This window comes from Artemia franciscana, unplaced genomic scaffold, assembly GCF_032884065.1.
Source record: "Artemia franciscana unplaced genomic scaffold, ASM3288406v1 Scaffold_7138, whole genome shotgun sequence".
NCBI classification, from domain to species: Eukaryota; Metazoa; Arthropoda; class Branchiopoda; order Anostraca; family Artemiidae; genus Artemia; species Artemia franciscana.
Genome location: NW_027067272.1, coordinates 2,117 through 14,512, shown reverse-complemented (window position 1 = coordinate 14,512; position 12,396 = coordinate 2,117). Strand labels below are relative to the sequence as shown.

The window sequence follows — 12,396 nt, the reverse complement described above, 5'->3', positions numbered from 1 at the left end:
TTAATTAGTTATTGCTTAGGACTTTTGAACAAAAATCCATCTTAGGCATTACATTTTTGTGTTTTTTCCCCCTTAAATTGATGTATACGCTCAAAAATAAAATATTGGGGAAAAGAATATAAAAGAAGGGAAAGATTTTGTATTTTGTTGAGGAACGTGAAGAATCGGTAGATTTGAGGATGGGATTTTTTGAAGAGGAAGTCTTATTGATGAATCCAATTAGACAAGAATAATGAGAAAGCAGGATTCTGTTGAAATTCTACAAGCTGGTGAAATTCCTGAGATTAGTCCTATTTCTACTTACCTTCTAGTATAAATTGTGTTTTCAGTATTTATATTATTAATTTTGTTTTTATTATTGTGTTTATTACTATTAGTTAGTTGTATTATATTATATTTAATAATATTATTATTATTTATTGTCATTATTATTATTATGCTCGTATTATTTATTCATGTTTATTGCTATTAATAAACTTCACAATTACAAATTTTACTTCATTTAGTTTACAATAGTTAAATGCTCAATGATGTAAAATTAAGGTTTTCTTTTTGTTTTCTTTTAAGGTCCGTTCGTTGGTGCACTGTCGGACGTTATTGGTTGTAGGCTGACTTTGATAATTGGAGCTATTATTGGATGTTTATCATTTGTTTTGGCGTCCCAGGCAACAAACATCTATGTACTCTTTTTAACCTATGGTGTTATGGGAGGTAAGTAAGGTGTTTGATAACTTCTAGCATGTTTGAAAAGAATTGCATTTAATCTAAAATCAAACCTTTCGTGTATAGGAATGATTTTAGTATTATAAAATTATTATTTTTTTATTAAATTATTAAATTTTAGAAGGTGGCAATAAAAAATTACAGAATACTTTTTTTTAACCTACGGTACAATGGGAGCTAAGTTAGCTGTTAGCCAATTTCTAGCATGTTCAAAGAAATGGTGAATTTAAAATTAAAAAAGCTTTCATTTATAGGACGGAAAAAAACTATTCTTAATATTTCCAAAGGGTGAAAAAGAAAAACAGAATTATTTGTCTTATTTTTGATGGTAAGAAGGATGAACTAAGTAAAAGTAAATTATGACCATTTGATATCTTAAAAATTATTTTGCGAGTTTCAGCGTCGAATGACTGTCTGTTAGACAAACGGCCCTTTAGCAAATTTTCTGAGCACCACAGGGAATTCCCAAAACAGTTTTGGTAAAGGTTGATAAGGGATATTGAATGTCACAACAGTTCGAAATGCTAACGACAGGCTAGTTTAAAGTAAAGAAAACTTATAATCTCTTACTCATTGTTAAAAAAAGTGTTGTCTATTCAATTTACATACAGCATAAATAGTATGTCAGGTTTTCTGGCAAGGTTTTCAGTTAAGGTGGGGTGCGCAACAGGAAACTCCCAAAACTGTTAATCTAAAGATACTTCCTTTGAGTGGATTTTTCACTTTTTCCAAACAGGTCTGGTAGAATATTTTTAGGAACTGAGCTTTCCTTAATTTGGAGAAGAAAATTCTACTCCTGTCAATTGAGAAACCAAAATTCGAACTTTGTAATAATTTCCAACCAGCTACGAAACAAAGAAACACAAGCAGGGTACTAGGAAAAAGAAACAAAAAACTTCAATCTGCACAAATATGACAACCATTAGCGGCAAAACATTTGGATTAGCGGGTGGGAACAACCCTGCGAAATAAAAAGCATTATCAGCTAAAACAGTATTTAATCTTTCGATGGACACAGAAATATCCGTAGCACCGTATTTACTAACAGAGGTGTGAAATCGATGCAAATAAAGTAGGTATTTCAGATACCGAAAATGCATCACTTGAATTGATTTTAATTGCTTTTTCTCGGGCAGAGGGTACATACCAGACATAAAACGGAGTGATCACAAAAAGTACTATAAGGACGTGCAAGCGCTCGACGTGAGTAACGACCACGATTAGAGACGATTTTCCCATGGCCTATTTGAATGCTTTGTTTCATGTCGACAAGAGCCTTTTCAGAGAGCCAAGAAGGCCTACTGCAAATATGGATCCCAAGCCCATTAATACATTAGCACATTGGATTGAAGAAGATCCACATGGCAGTGCTAAAACTGTAGATGGCGATTTTACATTAAATGCTAGGTAACCACATTTATCAACATTCAGACCTAATCCTATGCGTTCTACTAATCAACAAGAGATTGTCTGGGCAAGCAACATAGTATATATCAGTGTAGCCCAGAAAACAGGTAGATTCGATATTAGTCAACATATGATTAATGCACGTCTTGAATAAATATGGGGATAAATCTTCCCATTGGCGAACGCCTGACCTAACAGGGATATTTCAAAACTTACATAATGATGAAAGTTCACATCATTAAGAAAATTACATGATTAGAAACTTAGAGAATGATGTTTGGTTTATTAGATCTCACTATCACTGGCACAAAACTGATGGAAGTAAATAAATTTTGTTTGATTGGAGTCAAGAGTTTTTCTGGAATGCAGGCGTCGGCTTTTAGTTTTCTGTCGTTTATTCGGATCTCTTATCCAAACTCTACAAGTTGTGGCATATCACCCTATCATTTCTAATCAGTTGGCACAGACCCAAAAAAATGTTGCGATGGACGAGAGAGGGAGGTATCGCATCGTTTTAGCCTCCTTTTGTATATCATATATTTCGTTATTTCTTTTCTTATTCTTTGTGTTTTCCTTTTTTCTAATTCTTAGAATTCTACCATTTTGTTTTTAAATCTTTGCATTCAAAAGAACATGAGGTGAATTCAAACTGCTAAATTTTCTAAGGGCTATCCAGATTTTATTCTTAATTCTGGTGGGTAAGATTTTAAACTTTAATTATCAACTTTGTGGCGTTTTATTTTTCATTTTTACTATTCCTCCTAGTTGGGATTTTCTAATAATAAGGAAAAAATATTTTCTTCCTTCGTATGTCCATAAATTGATTGAGAAAGAGAGAGGGAAAATATCTCCAAATCTACGCTCTGGTAGAAGGGGAGGTCACCCCTCCCCTAAGAGCAGCCCAAAGGACCCCCCAGGAAAAAAACCTTAGCATACATAATTGGAAATGTTGTTAACTCCCAAGCAGTCAATTACCACAATCCTAAACAGCAGTTAACGTATGCCAACCGAATATACAACAGAAGCTTCAGTATGTTTCCGATACTCATAGGGGAATTTTCATTATATATTATTTTTTATTATTATTTGTTGTATGTCTGAAGCCACGCCAAAGTTTCTTATTTTGCAAGTTGCATATAACCTGGTTTCATAAAGAAGACGATTTTAAATTTCCTTACAGGATATCCTGTTCTTGTCTCATGGCTGTGGGATCAAGTTGAAATATACTATAAAGGTTTTTGAAGGGGTTAAGGAAACTTAGAATTTTGTGCTTGGGGAAAGGGGGCAACATGTTTTTGTATCCGGTCCTCAGTGATGGCAACGATTTATTCTAAAACTATTGCCTTAAACGTTCTCTTCTAATTTTGCTACAATTACCGTGTAATCACCTTGATAGATTTATGTTTCTATTGTAGGGATAAAAAGATAAAGATAAGGTAACAGGCTATAAAAAAAGAACCGTATGATTTCAAATTTTTCAGTTTGAATTTGATATATTTAAAAAATAGATATACTTGTAGACTAATTTTAACTAGTTCAATAATATTTTCTCAAACTATAGATTTTTTTCAGAGAAGAGATAAAAATATATTGATTTTTTTTGAAGATGAATGATTTCAAAATTTGTATATACAGATTTTATATTTTGGAAACAAATTAATTTAAATCAACAAAAAAGACGTTTTCTTATGGACATGGGACGCAAATATAAAAAAAATGCTTCCTTATATTTTGATCGTTCACTCTACGCCCGTCGTAATAAGCTAGACTCATTATTTTTTGGATCTGTTTTTAAGTATATTTTCTGTTTTCAGGAATTGGACTTGGCTTGATTTACTTGCCTTCCCTGATGCTAGTCATTTTTTATTTTGAGAAAAAACGTGCCATGGCCACTGGCATTGCCGTATGTGGCTCAGGCTTTGGAACTTTTTTGTGTGCCCCTTTCGCCGCTTGGCTCCAAGATTCTTATGGCTGGCGTGGAGCTCATTTGATTATCGGTGGCCTTGTACTCAATTGTTGTGTAAGTATGGAAGTAATAGTACTGAACAAATACTTAAAACACTATATCGAGACTACTGCCGTAATAAAGACGACCACTCGTGCGACAGCTTTGCCTTGAAATTGCCAGTCGGTTTTCGAATGGCCTGACATGGTTCTCTTGCTTTGTAAAGAAAGCTATTTTGTGAATTCGCGGCCATAGGTATTTTTTTAGCATTAAGTTGAATGTTTGGAGATAGATTTTAGGTTGGAGATAGAGGAAGTAGCTATGCGTTGCAACCGATTATAGAAGAAACTAATTATTTGACTGTTACCTCTCAATCGCAGCTAAAAGATGTTGTTCTCGAAGTACAAAAGCCAAATGATGATGAAGAGGATGGCGCAACTGCCAGGTTTATGACATCCTCTTTAAAAATTTACTAAAAAAGTTAAACTAAATTGTTTGTTAACAATGTAATTAAATTACTGTCGCGAAGCATGAACATTTGTTTTCCTAATCTGAAATGGATAAGGAATGAAATAAACTAATTCAATCTCGACATAGTATTGTGAATGATAATCCAGAAAATCAGTAAATATGTACTTATTATGGTGAAAGGCCAAAATATGATGAACGTCAATATTCGCTGGTTAAGAGTCCGAAATAAGGACATTTAACAAATATTCCGGACATACACCAGGTGACTTGGTGTCTGTTGACATTCACCATGCACTAATGGTGAATGTCGAGCAATTCCGAGATTTATAATATTTCGTGACCTAACCTGTCACCATCAAACCTTGAGCTTAAACTAACCTGTCACCATCAAACCTTGAGTATTACATAGCCTGTTACCATCAAAACTTGAAACTAAACCAAACCTTTCACCATCAAACCTTGAGCATAACCTAACCTGTCACCATCAAACCTTGAGCATAACCTAACATTTCACCATCTAACCTTGAGTGTAACCTAACCTGTCACAACCAAACCTTGAGCATAACCTAACCTGTCACCATCAAACGTTGAGTATAACCTAACCTTTCACCATCAAACCTTGAGTATGACCTAACCTATCACCATCAAACCTTGACGCATAATGGAACATTTCACCATCAAACCTTGAGCATAAACAAACCTGTCACGATCAAATCTTGAGCATAAGCTAACCTTTCACCATCAAACCTTGAGTATGACCTAACCTATCACCATCAAACCTTGACGCATAACGGAACATTTCACCATCAAACAGTGAGCATTAACAAACCTGTCACCATCAAACCTTGCATAAGATTGACAAAGCTGACTGGTCCTAGTCGCTTGGTGTACGTCCGAAATATTTGTTAAATATCCTTATTTCGGACTTTCACCGGTGAATGTCAACATTCGCCAAATTTTGGTCTTTCAGGGTAACATAATTATAATTTTTTACTTCTTCGCGTTTTTTTTTAGTCTCATTGTTTTAATTACGATTTTTGACATTTCAAACAATGACGTTAGTATTTGTGAAGAACGGGTAGAGTTTGAAATGCCTTATAGTAAATTATGCACCTTTATATTTTGCCTTGTTCGATTAACGAAGCTTGATCCCTTGCAACGATGAGAAATCTCAGTCATCCTGGAGAAATTTGTAACCTCTCGACTGACAAGTATGGCTTATAGCGCGCAAAGAGTTTTTGGCGAGTAAATATTATAATATACCGTTGTTATACATGTGCAAGCTTTATCCACCGAATTGCCAAACACTTATTTAGAAAACATTTTGAGCTGTTCAGACAAAATGGGGTAGGGGTAGTGTTTTGGGTGTTAAGAGGTTTGGGGGGGGGGTAGGATATGTTCTGCCTAGATTTTTTGACCACTTTGATTTAGAAAAATACCTTTTTGTTTGGTATTTTCATTGAAATGCCTTTTTTGAGTATTTTTTTGGAGATATTGAAAAAATGACACATAAGCTCCACCTAGATTCTGAAAAAAATACCTTTGGCTCCCCTCTAAGCTTTTCGAATTGACACCTCTGATTGTCACCGTTTGCTCTTTTGCCCCCCCCCCTTGAATCTTGGAATCACATTGTTTGGGGGGGGGGATAATTACACTAAAAATTCATTTTTGGGCATTTTCTTGTCGAAAAAATGATAGGTTCCCCCCCCCTATTGATTTTAGAGAATTACATTTGCCCCATCTCCTTTGTAAATTATCGTGCATTGATGCCACTAATCGTTGCTGTTTACTCTTGAGTTCTCCAATAGGTAGTAGGAATTTCAAAACAATGAAAATTTTCAAAATAATTCACATCTCCTGAAGGATTTGATTATTTTTGAGCTCCAGGTCCACTTTGGATATTTTATTCTTTCGCCGTTTGTTGGAGAACTTAAAAATATTGGATTTTCTTTAGTAGTGAATATGAACCAAAATTATGGGACTCTGTTTTACTCATTATTGTCAGCTTCTAGCAGAGACTTACACTTTTAACAGAAAATTGGTTTTGGGACTTAAAAATTTCAAAGCTGAGAAAAGGAAACTGATAAAAAGGATGTAAGGGCTGCTAATGACGTGCAAGAATTCTGCTTATTGTAAGCAGAGAGTCGCTAAGGAAAGTATTTATTTATGCTCTCTGTAAATAACTAAGCAATTCAAGCCTCACATTAAATTTTTCAAGATATACTGGAAGCTTGAGAAAAATTTTAAACAATAGAAATTCTATAAAAAAAATGGACTTGGAATGACCTCATTCAAGGTCCTAAGACCCAAGCATCACCGAAGCGAAGCGAGTGCCATTCATGTGTGCTGACGACCAGAGCTGCCGAGTGCAACGAATATAGTGAGTGAAAGGGCGCTACAAAAAATTCTTTGATATACATCAATTTAAGACTAAAAGAAAAGTTTCTGACTTGTAAGGGGTCATGTGACACCTATAATTATTTCATAGATTTTAATATAGGGCGAGTTGTTCTTTTTGGCGATGTATCTAAACTAATCTCGGTTGTTTTTTTTAGGGGGGAGGGATGGGGCATTTGGTGCCTCATAAAAAAAACTAATAAAAATCAGCATAAAAGAAACTCTGCGGAAATTACGATAAGTACTGATGTCATCATGACCAGTTTTTGCTACCTACTGGCTTCCTAATAAAGACAATTAATTGAAGAACATTATACTTAAAATACAATTAAAGATAGAATCGAAAAAGCAGATATTCATAATTAAAGCAGACTAATGAAGCAGAAAAGTTCAAATATTTAGAAAAACTTAATGCTTTCCCGGCAAAGAGAAGAGTTCAATGGTTGGGAGAAAACCCCGCACTTTTTTTTCATCTATATTATTATAGTGTTTGAAAAGCATTTATATTCCTGTAATTTAACTGTATATATATTTTTTTTCCTTTCATTGTATTTGATTTATTATTTATTTACTAAAATATTATTTTAGTGAAACAAAAGTTGTTAATGAACCTGATTCATTGAAGAAAGATCCAATTGGGAATGGAATTGAAATTGTGAAGAAAAACAGCGAAAATAGAGTCACCACAAATGGCACTCAGCCGCCCAATGGACTACCCAGAAATATGACCCAGCCAGTTGTTGCTATCCAAAGGGATTCCATTAGACAGAACGATTCAATGCCCATTATTGAGAATAAATTCCTTGCTCCAGCAAGGTCCATCTCTCGTGCCAGTTTTTCAAGGACTCGTCAACAGGTAAGCGAAATTAACTATAAAGGTATCTACGTTTTTAAATACCCGCTATCCAACGGGTACCCGTTATTTTTCTAAACGGTACCTGTTATTCAGTATGCCCCATAGTAGTACAAGTTCTCCTTTTCTCATTTATTTCTTTAGTATATTCTTTTACTTCCCTAATAATATGCGTGTCTTCTTTCACAGCTTGTGGTAGCGTTAGCAGACAATATGAGGCTCGACTGACTGAGGATTTCTAGCGTCTCTAACTTTCATAAAGTTTGTACGATGTATAATTTTTCTTTTTACACATAACAGAGTTTGGAGGATAAATGATCACATGACTAGGACAAAACTTGAACTAATTACACAGATGGAAACTTGTCATTAAAATTCACTTAAACTCCAAAGGACGTGACTTTCAAATGTCAGTAAAGACCTTGGTTTTTTAGGAAATGGATACCCGGACGTTGAGAGAAACTGACTTAATTTCCGTCTCTATAATCTAACACGGAAGCAGGTTAGGCAATGACTATCTTTTAAAATAAAGTATAATAATCATAGTTTAAACAATGTCGATAAATGAAATATATCTGTATTTTTATATATCCGTTCAAATACCCGTTATTTTTATCAACAGGTACCCGGTATTCACTAGATTCCATTAAAGGAATGATTCACTGCTAAGAAAATTGAGCTCTATTTGTATGTTCAAATACCCATTAAGTAACGGGTATCTTAACTGGTACACGTTATTATCTTAAAGGGCACCCGTTATTATCTGAACGGGCACCCTTTATTCACTAAATTCTCGTAGGAAGAACGACATTTGAAAATAATTATCGTTATCATCTATAATTGAAAAAAAAATCCTCAAAAAATAATTGAAAAAAATATATATTTTTATAATTGAATATATAAAAACATAATTATTCAATTATTATTGCATAATTGAAAAAAGCTCCAAGAAGATAGTTCTGGCAGCTTCTAAAGGACTTGTCAACAGGTAAGCGAAAACGAGTATCAAGATTTTAGAATATCCGTTAAGCAATGGGTAAATGATTCGACGATTAAACGATGATTCGACTATTTCTACATTGTACAATCAGGGTCGGTTAGCAATTAATTTTAATTTGAAATCCTTTATTAAGTTTCTTGGAAACCTATTTCGAATTTTGCCCAAAGCAATGTTTGTATGAAAAAAGCCATATAGAAGCAATACTCTCCGCTGTTTTGATAGTGTGTTTAACTCTAGAATCTAATACTAGAAACTACAACTCCTTTTGACTTGTACCTCTAGAAGAGGTCTAATTCCTCTCTAGAATAGCTCTAGCATAATATGCGAAGAAAAAAAATTCCAAGAACGAAAGAAATCTAATTGGCAATCCATTACCGAACAAGAGGATTAAGGGTTTTTTCGCAGATCCATGAATCGTCCAGGGTTGCTAAATGTTGTAAATTAGTATTTTGTTTCTTTTTGCCTTAGCCTCTTGGGACTATTTAGCTTCATTGAACGTACGACAATTGACAAGATGAAATGTAAAAATATATACTTTTCTGTCTTAGAGGATTTACCAAAAAGAGTAAAATACCAACATAAAATAATTAAAAAGAAAATACTGTCTCTAAATTTGTTAGAAAGTGAAAAAAATTTCATTTCCTGTTCCCCAGAAAGCTAAAATTTGTGAAGATATTGAATAGTCATGTCATATTTTGTAACTAACCAAGGACTGCACTGTCTATCGTGATCACTATGTGCTTTCATGTTTAGTTTTAAGTTTTACTTTATCCAGGTTATACTTTATATATTTTTTGCATATGTTTTTACTCTACTTTATATTTCTTTACTTTATATATTTTTTTGCTTTACGTATTTTACCTTATAATCTTTATATTTTTCACTTTATCCAGGTTATAAAAGACCTGGTAAATAATTTCCTAGCAAGTAAAAATAAGTAGATATAAATTTGAAATTATCAACCAGATTAAAGTAATGAAAACTTTGAGACCCATGGCTAATTAGAGTAAAGCCAAGACATAAAGTTTCTGTTAGAAGTAAAGCTGGCATAAAAATGCTTTTTTGAAAATTATTCTAAAGCTTGTATAAAAATGATTCTTTTTACTTCTTGATGATCATGTCTATCATCCATCCTAGGGCAGAATTAAGGTAGATAGGCTTATGTTAACAGTAATTAAACTGGTTTATTAGTTCTTTTAGACATTTGAAGGCGATTGGAGATCTAAAAACTGTTCAAAAAATGTATGACCAACCAGGTCCACAAGGACATACAGGTAAAATTTAAGGTGGAATCCACAGGTTCTACTCTCAGGGCAACTGAAAATCTCAGTTGCCCTGAGAGTATTGTGGTTCTGCCATAGGGTGGACGTTAGTTCTACTTCAGCTCTGCTCTTGGATGGATTATAGACTATCTATCAACAAGTGAAATGACATCGTTTTTATACAATTCTGAAAAAGGGCTTATGCCAGCTTTGCCTCTCACTCAGACTATCTGTCTTGTTATTAATCCAATTAGCCATCACTGAAGTTTTTCATCACAGTTCACCAAGGTGATTGTAATTCAAAATCAAAATTTTTTGTTTATCAGCTCAACTTCTTTTCTGATTTCAACACTTGAAACTTTATATATAGTTTTGATCTTAATATAAATATTAGAAATATCATAAGAACTCACAATTAATATCCATATTGATAATCATGTGTTATGATGTGAATAGGTAATCTGAATGCACGCTTTTGTCTAGGTCTAGTATAGTTTCCTCTTCATGAGGTTTCTAAATGTGGTCAGGTTTCCCTATGGCCGAGGACAAAAATTCTCAATGTTGATAACTAAAAAAAAAAAAAAAACAATGGACCGGATCGTATTGTATAATATATTTATAAGGATTGATTGATTGTGCAGTATATGAATAAGACGTGACTAAAAATGAAGACATTATTTTGATTTTGGGTTTTCGTGGAAGTCCCAAACTGGTTGTTACTGTTAGAAAGATTTGCGCTGAATGGAAAACTATTTTTTTTTTGGAATCTTCTCACTGTGGATGTAATGCTGACCTTTGAGCATCAAAGTATATCTTAAGACGAAAACTCAACAAAATCTCTGCCTAAGCAGCGAAGCCACGCCGTCTGCGCGCGACTATTGCGTGCCACAAGCACTGTCCACCTTTTAGCCTTTGATCCCAGGATCGCTCTATTGAGGAAAATTTGACCTTCCAGAATAACAGTTAAAAAATTGCATAGCTACTTATCAGGCTGTCATGTCACCCTCTGGTCTGTCTTAAAAGCAGCAGTTAAACCTTGACTGGATGCAACCGCTGGTGCATCTCTGTACACGGTTTTTTTTTTGGGGGGGGGGATCTGCTTGTACTGTCGACCGTAATCTGTTGGCACTCAGGGTTTTTAGCTCATGAACTGGTACTCGGAAGTTTGAACTTTTAAGACTCTTTATTTTTGAAATTTTGCTTAAATTCTCCTGTCATCACCACCGAGGATTTCTGGTTTGCTATTGGCCCTGAAAATTTGGACTTCCATTTTTTTCTAACTATCTAGTGTTTCTTGAACATTGAAATTAAAAGTATTTTTCCTCTGAAATTTCTCATCAGCACTCATCCCTTCGCTTCCATAGCAACGCTAAGCCTTAGACCTGGCCAATGCTTTTGGCTGACCTCATCATACACGAGTGTTGGCCAGATATGACCTGAGCGATCCCGAGCAACTTCGGGTGATCATCGACAGCTAGAGTTTATTTTGTGACCAGCATGTCGAAATTGGAACGAGTAAATGAGCTTTAAAGTTTTTATAAACTGTTAGATTGTTGCACAGTCCACTTATAGCATAAGCTGTTTTTTCATATAGAATCTTTCATGCATTAAAATCCAATTATGTTTTTAACATCCGTTTTACAATCAAAGATTTATGGATGCGGGAATTTCACGGTAGCAAAAATGAAGCTCCGAAAAGAGTGGGGTGGAGGAGCAGTCTACGCTGTTGTTGTGACGTCGGGTGTCTGTGTGTTGCAAAAAGGTGTTTGTATTGTGAGCATATTACCTTGTCAATTATTTTTATTTATTTCTTTAATATAATCAACTAATTAACTTTAATTAATTTATGAAATTTATTTAATTGTTTATTTATACGTTTTGTTTTCAGAGCGTTGGCGATAATCACAGTGAATACAGTTTTATGTTCACTGCAAGAGCAACACCCAGTATTGCGTAAGTCTCTATTTTATTAAGAGTATTTTGCTAATTAGGAGAGTTAAAGTTTTATTAAGAGAGAAAATTTAGAGAATTTGTTATGAAGAAAGGGAAACTAACAGCTAGTAGACGAAATATATTTCTATTGAAATGAACTACATTGGAGAGACAATAAGAAAAAATCATCCAGCATAGGAGATCGAAATGATTCGAATTTTATTTTATTTTATTTCTTTCTTCTTTTTTTTTGACACAGCTGATATACAACAAAACTTAAGGATTCTTAAATAGAATAAACATCTATGAATATTGTCTACATTCTATTGGTTGGTAAAAAAAATCAGTATTTTCTTTTTTTTTTCTTAAAAAAAAAATTACCATAAAGAACTAGGACATGTCGCTA

The 12,396-nt window shown here is 33.9% G+C and overlaps 1 long non-coding RNA gene across 2 annotated transcripts; it reads left to right on the top strand.

The window, feature by feature from the left end:
• Window positions 1–572: 572 nt before the first annotated feature.
• Window positions 573–12,011, top strand: LOC136043552 (uncharacterized). Of its 2 annotated transcripts, none has more exons than XR_010621643.1 (4): window positions 573–711; window positions 3,945–4,150; window positions 7,532–7,799; window positions 11,947–12,011. It is a non-coding gene; the product is annotated as an uncharacterized LOC136043552 (long non-coding RNA). The 2 variants fall into 2 exon arrangements; XR_010621644.1 differs by having other exon boundaries at window positions 7,532–7,821; window positions 11,947–11,961.
• Window positions 12,012–12,396: the final 385 nt, after the last annotated feature.